This window comes from Narcine bancroftii, chromosome 9, assembly GCF_036971445.1.
Source record: "Narcine bancroftii isolate sNarBan1 chromosome 9, sNarBan1.hap1, whole genome shotgun sequence".
Classification (NCBI taxonomy): domain Eukaryota; kingdom Metazoa; phylum Chordata; class Chondrichthyes; order Torpediniformes; family Narcinidae; genus Narcine; species Narcine bancroftii.
The window spans coordinates 1,960,813-1,984,169 of NC_091477.1; positions in this window are offsets into that span (position 1 = coordinate 1,960,813).

Sequence of the window (23,357 nt, forward strand, 5' to 3'; positions counted from 1 at the left end):
AATCCTTGTAGAGTCTCCTGAGTCCTGATATTTTCATAAATACTGGTTGAGTCTACTCAGTACTGATATTTTCATAAATGCTTGTAAAGTCTCCTCAGTCCTGATAATTTCTTAAATCCTTGTAGAGTGTCCTCGGTCCTGATATTTTCATAAATCCTTTTAGAGTCTCCTCTGACTTGATAATTTAATAAACCTTTGTAGAGTATCCTGAGTCCTGATATTTTCATAAATAATTGTATACACTCTTCTCAGTCCTGGTAATTTAATAAATCTTTGTAGAGACTCCTCAGTCCTGATATTTTCAGAAATCCTGGTGGAGTCTACTCAGTACTGATATTTTCATAAATGCTTGTAGAGTCCCCTCAGTCCTGATATTTTCATAAATCCTTGTAAAGTCTCCTCAGTCCTGATATTTTCATAAATCCTTGTAGAGTCTACTCAGTCCTGATATTTGCATAAATCCTTGTAGAGTCTCCTCAGTCTTGATAATTTCATAAATCTTTGTAGTATATCCTGAGTCCTGATATTTTCATAAATAATTGTATACAGTCTCCTCAGTCCTGGTAATTTAATAAATCCTTGTAGATTCTCCTCAGTCCTGATATTTTCATAAATCCTGGTGGAGTGGACTGAGTACTGATATTTTCATAAATGCTTGTAGAGTCCCCGCAGTTCTGATATTTTCATAAATCCTTGTAGAGTCTCCTCAGTCCTGATATTTGCATAAATCCTTGTAGAGTCTCCTCAGTCCTGATTTTTTCATAAATCCTTGTAGAGTGTCCTCGGTCCTGATATATTCAAAATTCCTTTCAGAGTCTCCTCAGACTTGATAATTGCATAAACCTTTGTAGAGTATCCTGATTCCTGATATTTTCATAAATAATTGTATACAGTCTCCTCAGTCCTGATTTTTTCAGAAATCCTTGTAGAGTGTCCTCGGTGCTGATATTTTCATAAATCCTTTTAGAGTCTCCTCAGTCTTGATAATTTCATAAATCTTTGTAGTGTATAATGAGTCCTGATATTTTCATAAATAATTATATACAGTTTCCTCAGTCGTGGTAATTTAATAAATCCTTGTAGAGTCTCCTCAGTCCTGATATTTTCATAAATCCTTGTAGAGTCTCCTCAGTCCTGATTTCTTCATAAATCCTTGTAACGTCTCCTCAGTCCTGATATTTTCATAAATCCTTGTAGAGTCTCCTCAATCTTGAGAATTTCATAAATCTTTGTAGAGTATCCTGAGTCCTGATATTTTCATAAATAATTGTATACAGTCTTCTGAGTCCTGGTAATTTAATAAATCCTTGTAGAGTCTCCTCAGTCCTGATATTTTCAAAAATTCTGGTGGAGTCTACTCAGTACTGATATTTTCATAAATGCTTGTAGAGTCCCCTCAGTCCTGATATTTTCATAAATCCTTGTAAAGTCTCCTCAGTCCTGATATTTGCATAAATCCTTGTAGAGTCTACTCAGTCCTGATATTTGCTTAACTACTTGTAGAGTCTCCTCAGTCTTGATAATTTCATAAATCTTTGTAGTATATCCTGAGTCCTGATATTTTCATAAATAATTGTATACAGTCTCCTCAGTCTTGGTAATTTAATAAATCCTTGTAGAATCTCCTCAGTCCTGATATTTTCATAAATCCTGGTGGAGTGGACTGAGTACTGATATTTTCATAAATGCTTGTAGAGTCCCCGCAGTTCTGATATTTTCATAAATCCTTGTAGAGTCTCCTCAGTCCTGATATTTGCATAAATCCTTGTAGAGTCACCTCAGTCCTGGTTTTTTCATAAATCCTTGTAGAGTGTCCTCGGTCCTGATATATTCAAAATTCCTTTCAGAGTCTCCTCAGACTTGATAATTTCATAAATCTTTGTAGTGTATAATGAGTCCTGATATTTTCATAAATAATTATATACAGTTTCCTCAGTCCTGGTAATTTAATAAATCCTTGTAGAGTCTCCTCAGTCCTGATATTTTCATAAATCCTTGTAGAGTCTCCTCAGTCCTGATTTTTTCATAAATCCTTGTAGAGTGTCCTCGGTCCTGATATATTCAAAATTCCTTTCAGAGTCTCCTCAGACTTGATAATTGCATAAACCTTTGTAGAGTATCCTGATTCCTGATATTTTCATAAATAATTGTATACAGTCTCCTCAGTCCTGATTTTTTCAGAAATTCTTGTAGAGTGTCCTCGGTGCTGATATTTTCATAAATCCTTTTAGAGTCTCCTCAGTCTTGATAATTTCATAAATCTTTGTAATGTATAATGAGTCCTGATATTTTCATAAATAATTATATACAGTTTCCTCAGTCCTGGTAATTTAATAAATCCTTGTAGAGTCTCCTCAGTCCTGATATTTTCATAAATCCTTGTAGAGTCTCCTCAGTCCTGATTTTTTCATAAATCCTTGTAAAGTCTCCTCAGTCCTGATATTTTCATAAATCCTTTTAGAGTCTCCTCAGACTTGATAATTTCATAAACCTTTGTAGAGTATCCTGATTCCTGATATTTTCATAAATAAATGTACACAGTCTCCTCGGTCCTGATATTTTATAAATCCTTGTAGAGTCTCCTCAGTCCTGATTTTTTATAAATCCTTATAGAGTCTCCTCAGTCCTGATATTTGCATAAATCCTTATAGAGTCTCCTCAGTCCTGATATTTGCATAAATGCTTGTAGAGTCCCCTCAGTCCTGATTTTTTCAGAAATCCTTGTAGAGTCTCCTCAGTCCTGATATTTGCAAAAATCCTTGTAGAGTCTCCTCAGTCCTGATATTTTCATAAATCCTTTTAGAGTCTCCTCAGACTTGATAATTTCATAAACCTTTGTAGAGTATCCTGATTCCTGATATTTTCATAAATAATTGTACACAGTCTCCTCATTCCTGATATTTTCATAAATCCTTGTAGAGTCTCCTCAGTCCTGATTTTTTCATAAATCTTTGTCGAGTATCCTGAGTCCTGATATTTTCATAAATAATTGTATGCAATCTCCTCAGTCCTGGTAATTTAATAAATCCTTGTAGAGTCTCCTCAGTCCTGATATTTTAATAAATCCTTTTAGAGTCTCCTCAGTCTTGATAGTTTCATAATTCTTTGTAGAGTATCTTGAGTCCTGATATTTTCATAAATAATTGTATACAGTCTCCTCAGTCCTGGTAATTTAATAAATACTTGTAGAGTCTCCTGAGTCCTGATATTTTCATAAATACTGGTTGAGTCTACTCAGTACTGATATTTTCATAAACGCTTGTAAAGTCTCCTCAGTCCTGATAATTTCTTAAATCCTTGTAGAGTGTCCTCGGTCCTGATATTTTCATAAATCCTTTTAGAGTCTCCTCTGACTTGATAATTTAATAAACCTTTGTAGAGTATCCTGAGTCCTGATATTTTCATAAATAATTGTATACACTCTTCTCAGTCCTGGTAATTTAATAAATCTTTGTAGAGACTCCTCAGTCCTGATATTTTCAGAAATCCTGGTGGAGTCTACTCAGTACTGATATTTTCATAAATGCTTGTAGAGTCCCCTCAGTCCTGATATTTTCATAAATCCTTGTAAAGTCTCCTCAGTCCTGATATTTTCATAAATCCTTGTAGAGTCTACTCAGTCCTGATATTTGCATAAATCCTTGTAGAGTCTCCTCAGTCTTGATAATTTCATAAATCTTTGTAGTATATCCTGAGTCCTGATATTTTCATAAATAATTGTATACAGTCTCCTCAGTCCTGGTAATTTAATAAATCCTTGTAGAATCTCCTCAGTCCTGATATTTTCATAAATCCTGGTGGAGTGGACTGAGTACTGATATTTTCATAAATGCTTGTAGAGTCCCCGCAGTTCTGATATTTTCATAAATCCTTGTAGAGTCTCCTCAGTCCTGATATTTGCATAAATCCTTGTAGAGTCTCCTCAGTCCTGATTTTTTCATAAATCCTTGTAGAGTGTCCTCGGTCCTGATATATTCAAAATTCCTTTCAGAGTCTCCTCAGACTTGATAATTGCATAAACCTTTGTAGAGTATCCTGATTCCTGATATTTTCATAAATAATTGTATACAGTCTCCTCAGTCCTGATTTTTTCAGAAATCCTTGTAGAGTGTCCTCGGTGCTGATATTTTCATAAATCCTTTTAGAGTCTCCTCAGTCTTGATAATTTCATAAATCTTTGTAGTGTATAATGAGTCCTGATATTTTCATAAATAATTATATACAGTTTCCTCAGTCGTGGTAATTTAATAAATCCTTGTAGAGTCTCCTCAGTCCTGATATTTTCATAAATCCTTGTAGAGTCTCCTCAGTCCTGATTTCTTCATAAATCCTTGTAACGTCTCCTCAGTCCTGATATTTTCATAAATCCTTGTAGAGTCTCCTCAATCTTGAGAATTTCATAAATCTTTGTAGAGTATCCTGAGTCCTGATATTTTCATAAATAATTGTATACAGTCTTCTGAGTCCTGGTAATTTAATAAATCCTTGTAGAGTCTCCTCAGTCCTGATATTTTCAAAAATTCTGGTGGAGTCTACTCAGTACTGATATTTTCATAAATGCTTGTAGAGTCCCCTCAGTCCTGATATTTTCATAAATCCTTGTAAAGTCTCCTCAGTCCTGATATTTGCATAAATCCTTGTAGAGTCTACTCAGTCCTGATATTTGCTTAAATACTTGTAGAGTCTCCTCAGTCCTGATATTTTCATAAATCCTTGTAGAGTCTCCTCAGTCCTGATTTTTTCATAAATCCTTGTAGAGTGTCCTCGGTCCTGATATATTCAAAATTCCTTTCAGAGTCTCCTCAGACTTGATAATTGCATAAACCTTTGTAGAGTATCCTGATTCCTGATATTTTCATAAATAATTGTATACAGTCTCCTCAGTCCTGATTTTTTCAGAAATTCTTGTAGAGTGTCCTCGGTGCTGATATTTTCATAAATCCTTTTAGAGTCTCCTCAGTCTTGATAATTTCATAAATCTTTGTAATGTATAATGAGTCCTGATATTTTCATAAATAATTATATACAGTTTCCTCAGTCCTGGTAATTTAATAAATCCTTGTAGAGTCTCCTCAGTCCTGATATTTTCATAAATCCTTGTAGAGTCTCCTCAGTCCTGATTTTTTCATAAATCCTTGTAAAGTCTCCTCAGTCCTGATATTTTCATAAATCCTTTTAGAGTCTCCTCAGACTTGATAATTTCATAAACCTTTGTAGAGTATCCTGATTCCTGATATTTTCATAAATAAATGTACACAGTCTCCTCGGTCCTGATATTTTATAAATCCTTGTAGAGTCTCCTCAGTCCTGATTTTTTATAAATCCTTGTAGAGTCTCCTCAGTCCTGATATTTGCATAAATCCTTATAGAGTCTCCTCAGTCCTGATATTTGCATAAATGCTTGTAGAGTCCCCTCAGTCCTGATTTTTTCAGAAATCCTTGTAGAGTCTCCTCAGTCCTGATATTTGCAAAAATCCTTGTAGAGTCTCCTCAGTCCTGATATTTTCATAAATCCTTGTAGACCGTCCTCGGTCCTGATATATTCAAAATTCCTTTTAGAGTCTCCTCAGACTTGATAATTTCATAAACCTTTGTAGAGTATCCTGATTCCTGATATTTTCATAAATAATTGTATACAGTCTCCTCAGTACTGATTTTTTCATAAATCCTTGTAGAGTGTCCTCGGTCCAGATATTTTCATAAATCCTTTTAGAGTCTCCTCAGACTTGATAATTTCATAAACCTTTGTAGAGTATCCTGATTCCTGATATTTTCATAAATAATTGTACACAGTCTCCTCATTCCTGATATTTTCATAAATCCTTGTAGAGTCTCCTCAGTCCTGATTTTTTCATAAATCTTTGTCGAGTATCCTGAGTCCTGATATTTTCATAAATAATTGTATGCAGTCTCCTCAGTCCTGGTAATTTAATAAATCCTTGTAGAGTCTCCTCAGTCCTGATATTTTAATAAATCCTTTTAGAGTCTCCTCAGTCTTGATAGTTTCATAATTCTTTGTAGAGTATCTTGAGTCCTGATATTTTCATAAATAATTGTATACAGTCTCCTCAGTCCTGATATTTTCATAAATACTGGTTGAGTCTACTCAGTACTGATATTTTCATAAATGCTTGTAAAGTCTCCTCAGTCCTGATAATTTCTTAAATCCTTGTGGAGTCTCCTGGGTCCTGATATTTCCATAAATCCTGGTGGAGTCTACTCAGTATTGATATTTTCATAAATGCTTGTAGAGTCCCCTCAGTCCAGATATTTTCATAAATCCTTGTAAAGTCTCCTCAGTCCTGATATTTTCATAAATGCTGTAGAGTCCCCTCAGTCCTGATATTTTCATAAATCCATGTAGAGTCTCCTCAATCTTGATAATTTCATAAATCTTTGCAGAGTATCCTGAGTCCTGATATTTTCATAAATAATTGTATACAGTCTTCTCAGTCCTGGTAATTTAATAAATCTTTGTAGAGTCTCCTCAGTCCTGATATTTTCATAAATCCTGGTGGAGTCTACTCAGTACTGATATTTTCATAAATGCTTGTAGAGTCCCCTCAGTCCTGATATTTTCATAAATCCTTGTAAAGTCTCCTCAGTCCTGATATTTGCATAAATCCTTGTAGAGTCTACTCAGTCCTGATATTTGCATAAATCCTTGTAGAGTCTCCTCAGTCTTGATAATTTCATAAATCTTTGTAGTATATCCTGAGTTCTGATATTTTCATAAATAATTGTTTACAGTCTCCTCAGTCCTGGTAATTTAATAAATCCTTGTAGAATCTCCTCATTCCTGATATTTTCATAAATCCTGGTGGAGTGGACTGTGTACTGATATTTTCATAAATGCTTGTAGAGTCCCCGCAGTTCTGATATTTTCATAAATCCTTGTAGAGTCTCCTCAGTCCTGATATTTGCATAAATCCTTGTAGAGTCTCCTCAGTCCTGATTTTTTCATAAATCCTTGTAGAGTGTCCTCGGTCCTGATATATTCAAAATTCGTTTCAGAGTCTCCTCAGACTTGATAATTTCATAAACCTTTGTAGAGTATCCTGATTCCTGATATTTTCATAAATAATTGTACACAGTCTCCTCAGTCCTGATATTTTCATAAATCCTTGTAGAGTCTCCTCAATCTTGATAATTTCATAAATCTTTGTAGAGTATCCTGAGTCCTGATATTTTCATAAATCCTGGTGGAGTGGACTGAGTACTGATATTTTCATAAATGCTTGTAGAGTCCCCGCAGTTCTGATATTTTCATAAATCCTTGTAGAGTCACCTCAGTCCTGGTTTTTTCATAAATCCTTGTAGAGTGTCCTTGGTCCTGATATATTCAAAATTCCTTTCAGAGTCTCCTCAGACTTGATAATTTCATAAATCTTTGTAGTGTATAATGAGTCCTGATATTTTCATAAATAATTATATACAGTTTCCTCAGTCCTGGTAATTTAATAAATCCTTGTAGAGTCTCCTCAGTCCTGATATTTTCATAAATCCTTGTAGAGTCTCCTCAGTCCTGATATTTTCATAAATCCTTTTAGAGTCTCCTCAGACTTGATAATTTCATAAACCTTTGTAGAGTATCCTGATTCCTGATATTTTCATAAATAAATGTACACAGTCTCCTCGGTCCTGATATTTTATAAATCCTTGTAGAGTCTCCTCAGTCCTGATTTTTTATAAATCCTTGTAGAGTCTCCTCAGTCCTGATATTTGCATAAATCCTTATAGAGTCTCCTCAGTCCTGATATTTGCATAAATGCTTGTAGAGTCCCCTCAGTCCTGATTTTTTCATAAATCCTTGTAGAGTCTCCTCAGTCCTGATATTTGCAAAAATCCTTGTAGAGTCTCCTCAGTCCTGATATTTTCATAAATCCTTGTAGACCGTCCTCGGTCCTGATATATTCAAAATTCCTTTTAGAGTCTCCTCAGACTTGATAATTTCATAAACCTTTGTAGAGTATCCTGATTCCTGATATTTTCATAAATAATTGTATACAGTCTCCTCAGTACTGATTTTTTCATAAATCCTTGTAGAGTGTCCTCGGTCCAGATATTTTCATAAATCCTTTTAGAGTCTCCTCAGACTTGATAATTTCATAAACCTTTGTAGAGTATCCTGATTCCTGATATTTTCATAAATAATTGTACACAGTCTCCTCATTCCTGATATTTTCATAAATCCTTGTAGAGTCTCCTCAGTCCTGATTTTTTCATAAATCTTTGTCGAGTATCCTGAGTCCTGATATTTTCATAAATAATTGTATGCAGTCTCCTCAGTCCTGGTAATTTAATAAATCCTTGTAGAGTCTCCTCAGTCCTGATATTTTAATAAATCCTTTTAGAGTCTCCTCAGTCTTGATAGTTTCATAATTCTTTGTAGAGTATCTTGAGTCCTGATATTTTCATAAATAATTGTATACAGTCTCCTCAGTCCTGGTAATTTAATAAATCCTTGTAGAGTCTCCTGAGTCCTGATATTTTCATAAATACTGGTTGAGTCTACTCAGTACTGATATTTTCATAAATGCTTGTAAAGTCTCCTCAGTCCTGATAATTTCTTAAATCCTTGTAGAGTGTCCTCGGTCCTGATATTTTCATAAATCCTTTTAGAGTCTCCTCTGACTTGATAATTTAATAAACCTTTGTAGAGTATCCTGATTCCTGATATTTTCATAAATAATTGTACACAGTCTCCTCAGTCCTGATATTTTCATAAATCCATGTAGAGTCTCCTCAATCTTGATAATTTCATAAATCTTTGTAGAGTATCGTGAGTCCTGATATTTTCATAAATAATTGTATACACTCTTCTCAGTCCTGGTAATTTAATAAATCTTTGTAGAGACTCCTCAGTCCTGATATTTTCAGAAATCCTGGTGGAGTCTACTCAGTACTGATATTTTCATAAATGCTTGTAGAGTCCCCTCAGTCCTGATATTTTCATAAATCCTTGTAAAGTCTCCTCAGTCCTGATATTTTCATAAATCCTTGTAGAGTCTACTCAGTCCTGATATTTGCATAAATCCTTGTAGAGTCTCCTCAGTCTTGATAATTTCATAAATCTTTGTAGTATATCCTGAGTCCTGATATTTTCATAAATAATTGTATACAGTCTCCTCAGTCCTGGTAATTTAATAAATCCTTGTAGAATCTCCTCAGTCCTGATATTTTCATAAATCCTGGTGGAGTGGACTGAGTACTGATATTTTCATAAATGCTTGTAGAGTCCCCGCAGTTCTGATATTTTCATAAATCCTTGTAGAGTCTCCTCAGTCCTGATATTTGCATAAATCCTTGTAGAGTCTCCTCAGTCCTGATTTTTTCATAAATCCTTGTAGAGTGTCCTCGGTCCTGATATATTCAAAATTCCTTTCAGAGTCTCCTCAGACTTGATAATTGCATAAACCTTTGTAGAGTATCCTGATTCCTGATATTTTCATAAATAATTGTATACAGTCTCCTCAGTCCTGATTTTTTCAGAAATCCTTGTAGAGTGTCCTCGGTGCTGATATTTTCATAAATCCTTTTAGAGTCTCCTCAGACTTGATAATTTCATAAACCTTTGTAGAGTATCCTGATTCCTGATATTTTCATAAATAATTGTACACAGTCTCCTCATTCCTGATATTTTCATAAATCCTTGTAGAGTCTCCTCAGTCCTGATTTTTTCATAAATCTTTGTCGAGTATCCTGAGTCCTGATATTTTCATAAATAATTGTATGCAGTCTCCTCAGTCCTGGTAATTTAATAAATCCTTGTAGAGTCTCCTCAGTCCTGATATTTTAATAAATCCTTTTAGAGTCTCCTCAGTCTTGATAGTTTCATAATTCTTTGTAGAGTATCTTGAGTCCTGATATTTTCATAAATAATTGTATACAGTCTCCTCAGTCCTGATATTTTCATAAATACTGGTTGAGTCTACTCAGTACTGATATTTTCATAAATGCTTGTAAAGTCTCCTCAGTCCTGATAATTTCTTAAATCCTTGTGGAGTCTCCTGGGTCCTGATATTTCCATAAATCCTGGTGGAGTCTACTCAGTATTGATATTTTCATAAATGCTTGTAGAGTCCCCTCAGTCCAGATATTTTCATAAATCCTTGTAAAGTCTCCTCAGTCCTGATATTTTCATAAATGCTGTAGAGTCCCCTCAGTCCTGATATTTTCATAAATCCATGTAGAGTCTCCTCAATCTTGATAATTTCATAAATCTTTGCAGAGTATCCTGAGTCCTGATATTTTCATAAATAATTGTATACAGTCTTCTCAGTCCTGGTAATTTAATAAATCTTTGTAGAGTCTCCTCAGTCCTGATATTTTCATAAATCCTGGTGGAGTCTACTCAGTACTGATATTTTCATAAATGCTTGTAGAGTCCCCTCAGTCCTGATATTTTCATAAATCCTTGTAAAGTCTCCTCAGTCCTGATATTTGCATAAATCCTTGTAGAGTCTACTCAGTCCTGATATTTGCATAAATCCTTGTAGAGTCTCCTCAGTCTTGATAATTTCATAAATCTTTGTAGTATATCCTGAGTTCTGATATTTTCATAAATAATTGTTTACAGTCTCCTCAGTCCTGGTAATTTAATAAATCCTTGTAGAATCTCCTCATTCCTGATATTTTCATAAATCCTGGTGGAGTGGACTGTGTACTGATATTTTCATAAATGCTTGTAGAGTCCCCGCAGTTCTGATATTTTCATAAATCCTTGTAGAGTCTCCTCAGTCCTGATATTTGCATAAATCCTTGTAGAGTCTCCTCAGTCCTGATTTTTTCATAAATCCTTGTAGAGTGTCCTCGGTCCTGATATATTCAAAATTCGTTTCAGAGTCTCCTCAGACTTGATAATTTCATAAACCTTTGTAGAGTATCCTGATTCCTGATATTTTCATAAATAATTGTACACAGTCTCCTCAGTCCTGATATTTTCATAAATCCTTGTAGAGTCTCCTCAATCTTGATAATTTCATAAATCTTTGTAGAGTATCCTGAGTCCTGATATTTTCATAAATCCTGGTGGAGTGGACTGAGTACTGATATTTTCATAAATGCTTGTAGAGTCCCCGCAGTTCTGATATTTTCATAAATCCTTGTAGAGTCACCTCAGTCCTGGTTTTTTCATAAATCCTTGTAGAGTGTCCTTGGTCCTGATATATTCAAAATTCCTTTCAGAGTCTCCTCAGACTTGATAATTTCATAAATCTTTGTAGTGTATAATGAGTCCTGATATTTTCATAAATAATTATATACAGTTTCCTCAGTCCTGGTAATTTAATAAATCCTTGTAGAGTCTCCTCAGTCCTGATATTTTCATAAATCCTTGTAGAGTCTCCTCAGTCCTGATATTTTCATAAATCCTTTTAGAGTCTCCTCAGACTTGATAATTTCATAAACCTTTGTAGAGTATCCTGATTCCTGATATTTTCATAAATAAATGTACACAGTCTCCTCGGTCCTGATATTTTATAAATCCTTGTAGAGTCTCCTCAGTCCTGATTTTTTATAAATCCTTGTAGAGTCTCCTCAGTCCTGATATTTGCATAAATCCTTATAGAGTCTCCTCAGTCCTGATATTTGCATAAATGCTTGTAGAGTCCCCTCAGTCCTGATTTTTTCATAAATCCTTGTAGAGTCTCCTCAGTCCTGATATTTGCAAAAATCCTTGTAGAGTCTCCTCAGTCCTGATATTTTCATAAATCCTTGTAGACCGTCCTCGGTCCTGATATATTCAAAATTCCTTTTAGAGTCTCCTCAGACTTGATAATTCATAAACCTTTGTAGAGTATCCTGATTCCTGATATTTTCATAAATAATTGTATACAGTCTCCTCAGTACTGATTTTTTCATAAATCCTTGTAGAGTGTCCTCGGTCCAGATATTTTCATAAATCCTTTTAGAGTCTCCTCAGACTTGATAATTTCATAAACCTTTGTAGAGTATCCTGATTCCTGATATTTTCATAAATAATTGTACACAGTCTCCTCATTCCTGATATTTTCATAAATCCTTGTAGAGTCTCCTCAGTCCTGATTTTTTCATAAATCTTTGTCGAGTATCCTGAGTCCTGATATTTTCATAAATAATTGTATGCAGTCTCCTCAGTCCTGGTAATTTAATAAATCCTTGTAGAGTCTCCTCAGTCCTGATATTTTAATAAATCCTTTTAGAGTCTCCTCAGTCTTGATAGTTTCATAATTCTTTGTAGAGTATCTTGAGTCCTGATATTTTCATAAATAATTGTATACAGTCTCCTCAGTCCTGGTAATTTAATAAATCCTTGTAGAGTCTCCTGAGTCCTGATATTTTCATAAATACTGGTTGAGTCTACTCAGTACTGATATTTTCATAAATGCTTGTAAAGTCTCCTCAGTCCTGATAATTTCTTAAATCCTTGTAGAGTGTCCTCGGTCCTGATATTTTCATAAATCCTTTTAGAGTCTCCTCTGACTTGATAATTTAATAAACCTTTGTAGAGTATCCTGATTCCTGATATTTTCATAAATAATTGTACACAGTCTCCTCAGTCCTGATATTTTCATAAATCCTTGTAGAGTCTCCTCAGTCCTGATTTTTTCATAAATCTTTGTCGAGTATCCTGAGTCCTGATATTTTCATAAATAATTGTATGCAGTCTCCTCAGTCCTGGTAATTTAATAAATCCTTGTAGAGTCTCCTCAGTCCTGATATTTTAATAAATCCTTTTAGAGTCTCCTCAGTCTTGATAGTTTCATAATTCTTTGTAGAGTATCTTGAGTCCTGATATTTTCATAAATAATTGTATACAGTCTCCTCAGTCCTGGTAATTTAATAAATCCTTGTAGAGTCTCCTGAGTCCTGATATTTTCATAAATACTGGTTGAGTCTACTCAGTACTGATATTTTCATAAATGCTTGTAAAGTCTCCTCAGTCCTGATAATTTCTTAAATCCTTGTAGAGTGTCCTCGGTCCTGATATTTTCATAAATCCTTTTAGAGTCTCCTCTGACTTGATAATTTAATAAACCTTTGTAGAGTATCCTGATTCCTGATATTTTCATAAATAATTGTACACAGTCTCCTCAGTCCTGATATTTTCATAAATCCATGTAGAGTCTCCTCAATCTTGATAATTTCATAAATCTTTGTAGAGTATCCTGAGTCCTGATATTTTCATAAATAATTGTATACACTCTTCTCAGTCCTGGTAATTTAATAAATCTTTGTAGAGACTCCTCAGTCCTGATATTTTCAGAAATCCTGGTGGAGTCTACTCAGTACTGATATTTTCATAAATGCTTGTAGAGTCCCCACAGTCCTGATATTTTCATAAATCCTTGTAAAGTCTCCTCAGTCCTGATATTTTCATAAATCCTTGTAGAGTCTACTCAGTCCTGATATTTGCATAAATCCTTGTAGAGTCTCCTCAGTCTTGATAATTTCATAAATCTTTGTAGTATATCCTGAGTCCTGATATTTTCATAAATAATTGTATACAGTCTCCTCAGTCCTGGTAATTTAATAAATCCTTGTAGAATCTCCTCAGTCCTGATATTTTCATAAATCCTGGTGGAGTGGACTGAGTACTGATATTTTCATAAATGCTTGTAGAGTCCCCGCAGTTCTGATATTTTCATAAATCCTTGTAGAGTCTCCTCAGTCCTGATATTTGCATAAATCCTTGTAGAGTCTCCTCAGTCCTGATTTTTTCATAAATCCTTGTAGAGTGTCCTCGGTCCTGATATATTCAAAATTCCTTTCAGAGTCTCCTCAGACTTGATAATTGCATAAACCTTTGTAGAGTATCCTGATTCCTGATATTTTCATAAATAATTGTATACAGTCTCCTCAGTCCTGATTTTTTCAGAAATCCTTCTAGAGTGTCCTCGGTGCTGATATTTTCATAAATCCTTTTAGAGTCTCCTCAGTCTTGATAATTTCATAAATCTTTGTAGTGTATAATGAGTCCTGATATTTTCATAAATAATTATATACAGTTTCCTCAGTCGTGGTAATTTAATAAATCCTTGTAGAGTCTCCTCAGTCCTGATATTTTCATAAATCCTTGTAGAGTCTCCTCAGTCCTGATTTTTTCATAAATCCTTGTAACGTCTCCTCAGTCCTGATATTTTCATAAATCCTTGTAGAGTCTCCTCAATCTTGAGAATTTCATAAATCTTTGTAGAGTATCCTGAGTCCTGATATTTTCATAAATAATTGTATACAGTCTTCTGAGTCCTGGTAATTTAATAAATCCTTGTAGAGTCTCCTCAGTCCTGATATTTTCAAAAATTCTGGTGGAGTCTACTCAGTACTGATATTTTCATAAATGCTTGTAGAGTCCCCTCAGTCCTGATATTTTCATAAATCCTTGTAAAGTCTCCTCAGTCCTGATATTTGCATAAATCCTTGTAGAGTCTACTCAGTCCTGATATTTGCTTAAATCCTTGTAGAGTCTCCTCAGTCTTGATAATTTCATAAATCTTTGTAGTATATCCTGAGTCCTGATATTTTCATAAATAATTGTATACAGTCTCCTCAGTCTTGGTAATTTAATAAATCCTTGTAGAATCTCCTCAGTCCTGATAATTTCTTAAATCCTTGTGGAGTCTCCTGGGTCCTGATATTTCCATAAATCCTGGTGGAGTCTACTCAGTATTGATATTTTCATAAATGCTTGTAGAGTCCCCTCAGTCCAGATATTTTCATAAATCCTTGTAAAGTCTCCTCAGTCCTGATATTTTCATAAATGCTGTAGAGTCCCCTCAGTCCTGATATTTTCATAAATCCATGTAGAGTCTCCTCAATCTTGATAATTTCATAAATCTTTGCAGAGTATCCTGAGTCCTGATATTTTCATAAATAATTGTATACAGTCTTCTCAGTCCTGGTAATTTAATAAATCTTTGTAGAGTCTCCTCAGTCCTGATATTTTCATAAATCCTGGTGGAGTCTACTCAGTACTGATATTTTCATAAATGCTTGTAGAGTCCCCTCAGTCCTGATATTTTCATAAATCCTTGTAAAGTCTCCTCAGTCCTGATATTTGCATAAATCCTTGTAGAGTCTACTCAGTCCTGATATTTGCATAAATCCTTGTAGAGTCTCCTCAGTCTTGATAATTTCATAAATCTTTGTAGTATATCCTGAGTTCTGATATTTTCATAAATAATTGTTTACAGTCTCCTCAGTCCTGGTAATTTAATAAATCCTTGTAGAATCTCCTCATTCCTGATATTTTCATAAATCCTGGTGGAGTGGACTGTGTACTGATATTTTCATAAATGCTTGTAGAGTCCCCGCAGTTCTGATATTTTCATAAATCCTTGTAGAGTCTCCTCAGTCCTGATATTTGCATAAATCCTTGTAGAGTCTCCTCAGTCCTGATTTTTTCATAAATCCTTGTAGAGTGTCCTCGGTCCTGATATATTCAAAATTCGTTTCAGAGTCTCCTCAGACTTGATAATTTCATAAACCTTTGTAGAGTATCCTGATTCCTGATATTTTCATAAATAATTGTACACAGTCTCCTCAGTCCTGATATTTTCATAAATCCTTGTAGAGTCTCCTCAATCTTGATAATTTCATAAATCTTTGTAGAGTATCCTGAGTCCTGATATTTTCATAAATCCTGGTGGAGTGGACTGAGTACTGATATTTTCATAAATGCTTGTAGAGTCCCCGCAGTTCTGATATTTTCATAAATCCTTGTAGAGTCACCTCAGTCCTGGTTTTTTCATAAATCCTTGTAGAGTGTCCTTGGTCCTGATATATTCAAAATTCCTTTCAGAGTCTCCTCAGACTTGATAATTTCATAAATCTTTGTAGTGTATAATGAGTCCTGATATTTTCATAAATAATTATATACAGTTTCCTCAGTCCAGGTAATTTAATAAATCCTTGTAGAGTCTCCTCAGTCCTGATATTTTCATAAATCCTTGTAGAGTCTCCTCAGTCCTGATTTTTTCATAAATCCTTGTAGAGTGTCCTCGGTCCTGATATATTCAAAATTCCTTTCAGAGTCTCCTCAGACTTGATAATTGCATAAACCTTTGCAGAGTATCCTGATTCCTGATATTTTCATAAATAATTGTATACAGTCTCCTCAGTCCTGATTTTTTCAGAAATTTTGTAGAGTGTCCTCGGTGCTGATATTTTCATAAATCCTTTTAGAGTCTCCTCAGTCTTGATAATTTCATAAATCTTTGTAATGTATAATGAGTCCTGATATTTTCATAAATAATTATATACAGTTTCCTCAGTCCTCGTAATTTAATAAATCCTTGTAGAGTCTCCTCAGTCCTGATATTTTCATAAATCCTTGTAGAGTCTCCTCAGTCCTGATATTTTCATAAATCCTTTTAGAGTCTCCTCAGACTTGATAATTTCATAAACCTTTGTAGAGTATCCTGATTCCTGATATTTTCATAAATAAATGTACACAGTCTCCTCGGTCCTGATATTTTATAAATCCTTGTAGAGTCTCCTCAGTCCTGATTTTTTATAAATCCTTGTAGAGTCTCCTCAGTCCTGATATTTGCATAAATCCTTATAGAGTCTCCTCAGTCCTGATATTTGCATAAATGCTTGTAGAGTCCCCTCAGTCCTGATTTTTTCAGAAATCCTTGTAGAGTCTCCTCAGTCCTGATATTTGCAAAAATCCTTGTAGAGTCTCCTCAGTCCTGATATTTTCATAAATCCTTGTAGACCGTCCTCGGTCCTGATATATTCAAAATTCCTTTTAGAGTCTCCTCAGACTTGATAATTTCATAAACCTTTGTAGAGTATCCTGATTCCTGATATTTTCATAAATAATTGTATACAGTCTCCTCAGTACTGATTTTTTCATAAATCCTTGTAGAGTGTCCTCGGTCCAGATATTTTCATAAATCCTTTTAGAGTCTCCTCAGACTTGATAATTTCATAAACCTTTGTAGAGTATCCTGATTCCTGATATTTTCATAAATAATTGTACACAGTCTCCTCATTCCTGATATTTTCATAAATCCTTGTAGAGTCTCCTCAGTCCTGATTTTTTCATAAATCTTTGTCGAGTATCCTGAGTCCTGATATTTTCATAAATAATTGTATGCAGTCTCCTCAGTCCTGGTAATTTAATAAATCCTTGTAGAGTCTCCTCAGTCCTGATATTTTAATAAATCCTTTTAGAGTCTCCTCAGTCTTGATAGTTTCATAATTCTTTGTAGAGTATCTTGAGTCCTGATATTTTCATAAATAATTGTATACAGTCTCCTCAGTCCTGGTAATTTAATAAATCCTTGTAGAGTCTCCTCAGTCCTGATATTTTCATAAATCCTTGTAGAGTCTCCTCAGTCCTGATATTTTCATAAATCCTTTTAGAGTCTCCTCAGACTTGATAATTTCATAAACCTTTGTAGAGTATCCTGATTCCTGATATTTTCATAAATAAATGTACACAGTCTCCTCGGTCCTGATATTTTATAAATCCTTGTAGAGTCTCCTCAGTCCTGATTTTTTATAAATCCTTGTAGAGTCTCCTCAGTCCTGATATTTGCATAAATCCTTATAGAGTCTCCTCAGTCCTGATATTTGCATAAATGCTTGTAGAGTCCCCTCAGTCCTGATTTTTTCATAAATCCTTGTAGAGTCTCCTCAGTCCTGATATTTGCAAAAATCCTTGTAGAGTCTCCTCAGTCCTGATATTTTCATAAATCCTTGTAGACCGTCCTCGGTCCTGATATATTCAAAATTCCTTTTAGAGTCTCCTCAGACTTGATAATTTCATAAACCTTTGTAGAGTATCCTGATTCCTGATATTTTCATAAATAATTGTATACAGTCTCCTCAGTACTGAATTTTTCATAAATCCTTGTAGAGTGTCCTCGGTCCAGATATTTTCATAAATCCTTTTAGAGTCTCCTCAGACTTGATAATTTCATAAACCTTTGTAGAGTATCCTGATTCCTGATATTTTCATAAATAATTGTACACAGTCTCCTCATTCCTGATATTTTCATAAATCCTTGTAGAGTCTCCTCAGTCCTGATTTTTTCATAAATCTTTGTCGAGTATCCTGAGTCCTGATATTTTCATAAATAATTGTATGCAGTCTCCTCAGTCCTGGTAATTTAATAAATCCTTGTAGAGTCTCCTCAGTCCTGATATTTTAATAAATCCTTTTAGAGTCTCCTCAGTCTTGATAGTTTCATAATTCTTTGTAGAGTATCTTGAGTCCTGATATTTTCATAAATAATTGTATACAGTCTCCTCAGTCCTGGTAATTTAATAAATCCTTGTAGAGTCTCCTGAGTCCTGATATTTTCATAAATACTGGTTGAGTCTACTCAGTACTGATATTTTCATAAATGCTTGTAAAGTCTCCTCAGTCCTGATAATTTCTTAAATCCTTGTAGAGTGTCCTCGGTCCTGATATTTTCATAAATCCTTTTAGAGTCTCCTCTGACTTGATAATTTAATAAACCTTTGTAGAGTATCCTGATTCCTGATATTTTCATAAATAATTGTACACAGTCTCCTCAGTCCTGATATTTTCATAAATCCATGTAGAGTCTCCTCAATCTTGATAATTTCATAAATCTTTGTAGAGTATCCTGAGTCCTGATATTTTCATAAATAATTGTATACACTCTTCTCAGTCCTGGTAATTTAATAAATCTTTGTAGAGACTCCTCAGTCCTGATATTTTCAGAAATCCTGGTGGAGTCTACTCAGTACTGATATTTTCATAAATGCTTGTAGAGTCCCCTCAGTCCTGATATTTTCATAAATCCTTCTAAAGTCTCCTCAGTCCTGATATTTTCATAAATCCTTGTAGAGTCTACTCAGTCCTGATATTTGCATAAATCCTTGTAGAGTCTCCTCAGTCTTGATAATTTCATAAATCTTTGTAGTATATCCTGAGTCCTGATATTTTCATAAATAATTGTATACAGTCTCCTCAGTCCTGGTAATTTAATAAATCCTTGTAGAATCTCCTCAGTCCTGATATTTTCATAAATCCTGGTGGAGTGGACTGAGTACTGATATTTTCATAAATGCTTGTAGAGTCCCCGCAGTTCTGATATTTTCATAAATCCTTGTAGAGTCTCCTCAGTCCTGATATTTGCATAAATCCTTGTAGAGTCTCCTCAGTCCTGATTTTTTCATAAATCCTTGTAGAGTGTCCTCGGTCCTGATATATTCAAAATTCGTTTCAGAGTCTCCTCAGACTTGATAATTGCATAAACCTTTGTAGAGTATCCTGATTCCTGATATTTTCATAAATAATTGTATACAGTCTCCTCAGTCCTGATTTTTTCAGAAATCCTTGTAGAGTGTCCTCGGTGCTGATATTTTCATAAATCCTTTTAGAGTCTCCTCAGTCTTGATAATTTCATAAATCTTTGTAGTGTATAATGAGTCCTGATATTTTCATAAATAATTATATACAGTTTCCTCAGTCGTGGTAATTTAATAAATCCTTGTAGAGTCTCCTCAGTCCTGATATTTTCATAAATCCTTGTAGAGTCTCCTCAGTCCTGATTTTTTCATAAATCCTTGTAACGTCTCCTCAGTCCTGATATTTTCATAAATCCTTGTAGAGTCTCCTCAATCTTGAGAATTTCATAAATCTTTGTAGAGTATCCTGAGTCCTGATATTTTCATAAATAATTGTATACAGTCTTCTGAGTCCTGGTAATTTAATAAATCCTTGTAGAGTCTCCTCAGTCCTGATATTTTCAAAAATTCTGGTGGAGTCTACTTAGTACTGATATTTTCATAAATGCTTGTAGAGTCCCCTCAGTCCTGATATTTTCATAAATCCTTGTAAAGTCTCCTCAGTCCTGATATTTGCATAAATCCTTGTAGAGTCTACTCAGTCCTGATATTTGCTTAAATCCTTGTAGAGTCTCCTCAGTCTTGATAATTTCATAAATCTTTGTAGTATATCCTGAGTCCTGATATTTTCATAAATAATTGTATACAGTCTCCTCAGTCTTGGTAATTTAATAAATCCTTGTAGAATCTCCTCAGTCCTGATATTTTCATAAATCCTGGTGGAGTGGACTGAGTACTGATATTTTCATAAATGCTTGTAGAGTCCCCGCAGTTCTGATATTTTCATAAATCCTTGTAGAGTCTCCTCAGTCCTGATATTTGCATAAATCCTTGTAGAGTCACCTCAGTCCTGGTTTTTTCATAAATCCTTGTAGAGTGTCCTCGGTCCTGATATATTCAAAATTCCTTTCAGAGTCTCCTCAGACTTGATAATTTCATAAATCTTTGTAGTGTATAATGAGTCCTGATATTTTCATAAATAATTATATACAGTTTCCTCAGTCCTGGTAATTTAATAAATCCTTGTAGAGTCTCCTCAGTCCTGATATTTTCATAAATCCTTGTAGAGTCTCCTCAGTCCTGATTTTTTCATAAATCCTTGTAGAGTGTCCTCGGTCCTGATATATTCAAAATTCCTTTCAGAGTCTCCTCAGACTTGATAATTGCATAAACCTTTGTAGAGTATCCTGATTCCTGATATTTTCATAAATAATTGTATACAGTCTCCTCAGTCCTGATTTTTTCAGAAATTCTTGTAGAGTGTCCTCGGTGCTGATATTTTCATAAATCCTTTTAGAGTCTCCTCAGTCTTGATAATTTCATAAATCTTTGTAATGTATAATGAGTCCTGATATTTTCATAAATAATTATATACAGTTTCCTCAGTCCTGGTAATTTAATAAATCCTTGTAGAGTCTCCTCAGTCCTGATATTTTCATAAATCCTTGTAGAGTCTCCTCAGTCCTGATTTTTTCATAAATCCTTGTAAAGTCTCCTCAGTCCTGATATTTTCATAAATCCTTTTAGAGTCTCCTCAGACTTGATAATTTCATAAACCTTTGTAGAGTATCCTGATTCCTGATATTTTCATAAATAAATGTACACAGTCTCCTCAGTCCTGATATTTTATAAATCCTTGTAGAGTCTCCTCAGTCCTGATTTTTTATAAATCCTTGTAGAGTCTCCTCAGTCCTGATATTTGCATAAATCCTTATAGAGTCTCCTCAGTCCTGATATTTGCATAAATGCTTGTAGAGTCCCCTCAGTCCTGATTTTTTCATAAATCCTTGTAGAGTCTCCTCAGTCCTGATATTTGCAAAAATCCTTGTAGAGTCTCCTCAGTCCTGATATTTTCATAAATCCTTGTAGACCGTCCTCGGTCCTGATATATTCAAAATTCCTTTTAGAGTCTCCTCAGACTTGATAATTTCATAAACCTTTGTAGAGTATCCTGATTCCTGATATTTTCATAAATAATTGTATACAGTCTCCTCAGTACTGATTTTTTCATAAATCCTTGTAGAGTGTCCTCGGTCCAGATATTTTCATAAATCCTTTTAGAGTCTCCTCAGACTTGATAATTTCATAAACCTTTGTAGAGTATCCTGATTCCTGATATTTTCATAAATAATTGTACACAGTCTCCTCATTCCTGATATTTTCATAAATCCTTGTAGAGTCTCCTCAGTCCTGATTTTTTCATAAATCTTTGTCGAGTATCCTGAGTCCTGATATTTTCATAAATAATTGTATGCAGTCTCCTCAGTCCTGGTAATTTAATAAATCCTTGTAGAGTCTCCTCAGTCCTGATATTTTAATAAATCCTTTTAGAGTCTCCTCAGTCTTGATAGTTTCATAATTCTTTGTAGAGTATCTTGAGTCCTGATATTTTCATAAATAATTGTATACAGTCTCCTCAGTCCTGATATTTTCATAAATACTGGTTGAGTCTACTCAGTACTGATATTTTCATAAATGCTTGTAAAGTCTCCTCAGTCCTGATAATTTCTTAAATCCTTGTGGAGTCTCCTGGGTCCTGATATTTCCATAAATCCTGGTGGAGTCTACTCAGTATTGATATTTTCATAAATGCTTGTAGAGTCCCCTCAGTCCAGATATTTTCATAAATCCTTGTAAAGTCTCCTCAGTCCTGATATTTTCATAAATGCTGTAGAGTCCCCTCAGTCCTGATATTTTCATAAATCCATGTAGAGTCTCCTCAATCTTGATAATTTCATAAATCTTTGCAGAGTATCCTGAGTCCTGAAATTTTCATAAATAATTGTATACAGTCTTCTCAGTCCTGGTAATTTAATAAATCTTTGTAGAGTCTCCTCAGTCCTGATATTTTCATAAATCCTGGTGGAGTCTACTCAGTACTGATATTTTCATAAATGCTTGTAGAGTCCCCTCAGTCCTGATATTTTCATAAATCCTTGTAAAGTCTCCTCAGTCCTGATATTTGCATAAATCCTTGTAGAGTCTACTCAGTCCTGATATTTGCATAAATCCTTGTAGAGTCTCCTCAGTCTTGATAATTTCATAAATCTTTGTAGTATATCCTGAGTTCTGATATTTTCATAAATAATTGTTTACAGTCTCCTCAGTCCTGGTAATTTAATAAATCCTTGTAGAATCTCCTCATTCCTGATATTTTCATAAATCCTGGTGGAGTGGACTGTGTACTGATATTTTCATAAATGCTTGTAGAGTCCCCGCAGTTCTGATATTTTCATAAATCCTTGTAGAGTCTCCTCAGTCCTGATATTTGCATAAATCCTTGTAGAGTCTCCTCAGTCCTGATTTTTTCATAAATCCTTGTAGAGTGTCCTCGGTCCTGATATATTCAAAATTCGTTTCAGAGTCTCCTCAGACTTGATAATTTCATAAACCTTTGTAGAGTATCCTGATTCCTGATATTTTCATAAATAATTGTACACAGTCTCCTCAGTCCTGATATTTTCATAAATCCTTGTAGAGTCTCCTCAATCTTGATAATTTCATAAATCTTTGTAGAGTATCCTGAGTCCTGATATTTTCATAAATAATTGTATACATTCTTCTCAGTCCTGGTAATTTAATAAATCCTTGTAGAGTCTCCTCAGTCCTGATATTTTCATAAATCCTGGTGGAGTCTACTCAGTACTGATATTTTCATAAATGCTTGTAGAGTCCCCTCAGTCCTGATATTTTCATAAATCCTTGTAAAGTCTCCTCAGTCCTGATATTTGCATAAATCCTTGTAGAGTCTACTCAGTCCTGATATTTGCATAAATCCTTGTAGAGTCTCCTCAGTCCTAATTTTTTGATAAATCCTTCTAGAGTGTCCTCGGTCCTGATATTTTCATAAATCCTTTTAGAGTCTTCTCAGTATTGATAATTTCATAAATCTTTGTAGAGTATCCTGAGTCCTGATATTTTCATAAATAATTGTGCACAGTCTTCTCAGTCCTGGTAATTTAATAAATCCTTGTAGAGTCTCCTCAGTCCTGATATTTTCATAAATCCTGGTGGAGTCGACACAGTATTGATATTTTCATAAATGC